Source organism: Nicotiana tabacum, chromosome 11 (genome assembly GCF_000715075.1).
Source record: "Nicotiana tabacum cultivar K326 chromosome 11, ASM71507v2, whole genome shotgun sequence".
Taxonomy (NCBI): domain Eukaryota; kingdom Viridiplantae; phylum Streptophyta; class Magnoliopsida; order Solanales; family Solanaceae; genus Nicotiana; species Nicotiana tabacum.
In genome coordinates, this window is record NC_134090.1 from 90,786,386 (window position 1) to 90,792,132 (window position 5,747).

Sequence of the window (5,747 nt, forward strand, 5' to 3'; positions counted from 1 at the left end):
ACTGAGTAAGTAATAAAAGTAAATAAAGACTTAGCAGTAATAAAATACATAATCCACATCATAACACCACAATAAGTATAGTACGTTTCCAAAACATTATATAAATCAAATCATCTCGTTAAATTCCAATTTCAGTAAAAATCCGTTGAAAAATGTCTTTCTAACAGTCTCAACAAAGATTAAATGAAGTTTACAATAAAAATAATGAAAATCATAAATAACCCCTCGGGCAATACACGTATCATGAACCGCCCCCCGGGCATAACATCAATCAGAACAACCCCCTCGGGCTACCTCACAATCACTCGTAATCAGCCCCATCGGGCACAACATGAATCAATAACAGCCCCTCGGGCAATATCATATCACTCACTCAGGGTACCCGTGCACACTGGGGTGTACAGACTCTAGAGAGGCTCCTACAGCCCAAGCGCTATAACAAGCCATCTCATGGCATAATAAATCAAGCCCTCGGCCTCTCATATATCACAAATCAGTACAATATATTGCAGCACGCAGCCCGATCCCATGATATCCTCACAACACAGGCCCTCGGCCTCACTCAGTCAGAAACCTCTCAAACCACTCGGGCTATCAATAAATCAGGGTGCTCAGCCCAAAATATCATTTTATGCATCAAAACGAAGTAAATAAGACTGAGTTATAAATTCAGTAAAATATAGCATGACTGAGTACAAATTTTAAACCAAAACAATGAGGAAATAGTAGTAAAAATCCCCTAAGAGTCCAACAGTTTGGCACGAGGCCAAATTATGACATTCAGCCCAAAACATAGTAATACTTCCCAAAACACATCAGTATCAAGTAGTTTTCAGTCAAATACGCAACTTAATAGTCGCTACGGGACTGACCAAGTCACAATCCCCAATGGTGCACACCCCCACGCTCGTCATCTAGCATGAGCGTCACCTCAATATAGTGAAACGATGTGAAATTCGAGGTTTCATACCCTCAGGACAAGATTTACAGTCATTACTTACCTCAAACCGGACGAAAATCTACTTTGTGATGCCCTTGCCGCTCGACTCGGTCTCAAATCATCCTGAATCTATTCAAAATCAATATCACATCATTAATACACTCTAAAGGAACAAAGCACATGCAAAAATTATCAAATTAAATCAAAAATTCCGAAATTGGCCAAACCAGACCCCCGGGCCCACGTCTCTAAATCCGACAAAAATTACAAAATCAGAATCTTTATCCTCTCACGAGTCCATACACAACAAATTTAAAAAAATCTAGCTTCATTTGACCCGTCAATCGCCCAATTTTAACTCTCAAGTTCCAAGCCCTAATTCCCCAATTTTCACCCTTAAATCCCATAAATTTCATGCTTAATCAACTGAAAATCACCATAAAATCGAGTTTTAGGTTCAAAATCATTGCCTTAATGTGTTTCCCCTTGAATCCCTCTTCAAAATCCCGCAAAAGCTTCAATTCCGACTTCAAAAATGGTGGAAATGTGCAAAATTTCGCGAAGGGGTCAATTTATACTTTCTTTCCCAAGGATTCCACACCTGCGGACAATTCCTCGCACCTGCAGACTCGCACCTGCGGTCCTAGGTGTGCACCTGGGATAAGTCACTTAAACGCCAGCTTCCGCACCTGCACCCCAAGCCTCGCATCTGCGGGCTCGCAGGTGCAGTCAGATCATTCGCTCCTGCAACCTAATACGCATCTGCGGTCCCTTTATCGCTTCTGCGGTCTCGCACCTGCGGTCCCCAATCCGCAGGTGCGGAAATGACAGAAGCAGCAAAACTCTGCAGCATCAACTAAAATCCAAACTTTCCGTCAACCACCGAAATTCATCCCGCGGACCTCGGGACCTCAACCAAACATGCCAAAAAGTCACATAACATCATTCAAACTTATTCCAACCTTTGGAACACTCAAACAACATCGAAACACCAAATCACCCTCGAATTTAAGGCTAAGGATTTACAAACTTTCGAATTCCGCAAATGATGCCAAAACCTATCAAACCTCATCCGAAAGACTTGAAATTTTGCACACACATTACAAATGACACAACAGACTTACTCCAATTTCTGAAATTCCATTCCGGCCCTGATATCAAGATTTCCACTGTCGACCAGAAAATGCCAAATTTCTAATTTTGCCAATTCAAGCCTAAATCTACCACGGACCTCCAAATTACATTCCGAACACACTACTAAGTCCAAAATCACCTAACGAATCTATCCGAACCATCAGAATTCACACCCAAGATCTTCCACACATGAGTCAATATCCGGTTGACTTTTCCAACTTAAGCTTCCAAATAAGAGACTAAGTGTCTCATTCCACTCTAAGGCCACTCCGACCACAACAAAACCAACACGATATGATAAAATATAGCTGAACAACATACAAGAAAGCAAAAATGAGGGAGACGGGGTAGTAAGTCATGAAACGACCGGACGGGTCATTACTATCACGACCCTAAAACCGAATCGGTCGTGATGGCGCGTATCGTCAAACTAGGCCAGCCAACACAATTCCCAAATCAAACTATTAATTCATAAAAAACAGTTTTAAGCTATTAATTGGCAATATCTCATAACAGGAGTCTAAATAACCAGTGCGGAAGAAAATAACATAAGCCCGACATCGAGGTGTCACAAGTCACGAGCAACTACAAGGTTTGTCTAAGTACAATAAGACTATCATAGTCCGGAAATAAAGATACTAAGAGCAGTCTGAGTGAGGTAAGAAGGAATGTGCAGGGCTGCGAATGCCAAGCAGCTACCTTGCCGACTCCGAAGACCTGCTGGAAGAAACAATCAACGCTCGCTATCAAGACCCGCAACTCCTGATCTGCACACAAGGTGCAGGGAATAATATGAGTATGCCAACTCAGTAAGTAATAAAAGTAAATGAAAGCTAAGCAGTAAGAAAATAGATAATTCCATGTCATAGTACCACAACAAATACAGTACATTTCCAAAGCAGTACAAAAATCGATTTTCTCGTAAAAAACTCAATTTCAGTAAATACCTTTTTTTTTAAAAAACATCTTTCAATAGTTTCAACAAGTGATGAAACAGTGAGTATAAATGATAGAAACGTAAATAGCCTCTCGGGCAAGACATGTACCTTAAATCGCCTCTCAGTCAAAGTAGCAATAGAACCAGCCCAGCAGGCTACCTCACAATCGCTTGAAATTAGCCCCTCGGGCAACAACATAAATCAATAACAGCCCCTTGGGAAACATCACATCACTTACACTGGGTACCCGCGCTCACTGGGGGTGTTTAGACTCCAGAGCGGCTCCTACAGCCCAAGTGTTATCACAAGCCATCTCGTGGCATAATAAATCAGGACCTCGACCTCTTATATATCACAAAGTAGTACAACATGCTGCGGCATGCATCCCGATCCTATGATATCCTCACAACACAGGACCTCAGCCTTACTCAGTCAAAAATCTCTCAAGCCGCTCGGGGTAACAGTAAAACAGGGTGCTCAGCCCAAAATATCATTTATAGTATCAAAACGGAGTAAATAAAACCGAGTTATGAAATCAATAAAACATATCATGACTGAGTGTAGATACTAAACCAAAATAGTAAGAAAACAGTAGTAAAAAGCCCATAAGGGTCCAAACAGTTGGCACGAGGTCCAAATATGGCATCCAACCCAAAACATAGTAATACTTTCTAGAACACAATAGTATCAAATAGGTTTCAATCAATGACACGAAAATAGTCGTACGGGACGGACCAAGTCACAATCCCCAACGGTGCACGCCCCAACGCTCATCATCTAGCATGTGCATCAACTTAGAGTAGTGAAACGATGTGAAATTCGGGGTTTCATACCCTCAGAACAACATTTACAGTCATTACTTACCTCGAACCGGTCCAAGCTCTAACTTGTTATGCCTTTGCCTCTTAACTCGGCCTCCAAATTCTCCGAATATAACCAAAATCAATATATTATCATCAATATACGCTAAAGGATTGATTCAATATGAAAATTATCAAATTAGACAAAAAATCCCGAATTTGGCTAAAACTCAGCCCTCGGGCCCGCATCTCAAAATCCAATAAAAATTGCAAAACTAGAAAGCTCATTTACTCACGAGTCTACCCATATCAAATTTACCAAAATCCGACATCAATTGGCCATCCAAATCCCCAAAATCAACTCTCCAAATTTTCTTCCATTTTCCCAAATTTTCACCCCAAATTCCCAAATTAAATGATAAAAATCAAGACACAATCATGGAATTTAACCAAATTTGAGTGAAGAACACTTACCCCAATCACTCCTCTGAAAATTCCCTCCAAAATTTCCTTCTCTCGAGTTCTCCAATGAATTTTGAAATTATGGACCAAAACCCTCGTTTTTGAACTTAAACATTCTGCCTGGGTGGTTCCTTAATCGCGATCGCAGAAAGACCCTCACGATCGCAAAGAACAACTTCGCTGGCTCCAAACTTAACTCTAGGCGAACACGTTAATCACCACGCAAATGCAATGTGCTTCCTCTCTCTCCTATGTGATCGCGGACCTCTGATCGCATTCGCGATGAACAAATGTGTGGCCCAAGCTTTGGTCCACATAACCTTACAAGAACACAATTTAACCCACGCGTTTGCGATCCTTCACCTGATCAACCTATGCGATCAAATCCCTTACTCCACGAACACGGTGAACAACTTGCCCGGTCTGCAAAAATGCTCTACGCCATCACGAGCCTCCTCATATGATCCCGAAGAAGGATCTTGTGCAACAGAAATACCAGCAAAATCTGCCAACCTTTCAAGTCCAAAAATGACCCGTTGAGCATCTGAAACACACTCGAGGCCCTCAGGACCTCAACCAAACATGCCAACACATCCCATAACATCATTCAAACTTAGTCGAACCTTCGAATCTCTCAAAACAACACCAAATCAACCTCGGATTCAAGCCTAAGAACTTAGAAACTTTCAAATTCCACAAACAATGCCGAAACCTATCAAATCACCTCCGAATGACCTAAAATTTTGCACACATGTCACAAATGACACTACGGACCTACTCCAATTTCTGTGCACACATGTCACAAATGACTCTACGGACCTTCTCCAATTTCTGAAATTCCATTCCGACCCCGATATCAAGATTTCCAATGCCAACCGAAAACTCCAAATTTCCAATTCTACCAATTCAAGCCTAATTCTACCACGGACCTCCAAATTACATTACGAACACGCTCGTAAGTCCCAAATCGCCTAACGAAGCTATACAAACAAATGAAATCCAATTCTAAGATCATTTACTCACAAGTCAACTTCTGATTGACTTTTTCCAACTAAAGCTTCCAAATAAGAGACTAAGTATCTCATTTCACTCCATGACCACTCCGAATACAGAACCATCAACACTATATGATGAAGTGTCTCATTTCACTCCATGACTGCTCCGAAAACAGAACCACCAACACGATATGATAATGTACCGCTGAACAACATATAAAGAAGCAGAAATAGGGGAAACAGAGCGGTAACTCATGAAACGACCGACGGAGTCGTTACATCCTCCCTCTCCTAAACAAACGTTCATTTTCGAACGAGTCAAGAAACATACCTGAAGCCTCAAACAGGCGTGGATATCTGCTCTGTATCTCCCGCTCGATCTCCCAAGTGGACTCCTCAACGGGCCGACCTCTCCACTGTACTTTCACTGACGCTATATCCTTTGATCTCAACTTTCGGACCTGCCACTCCAAAATAG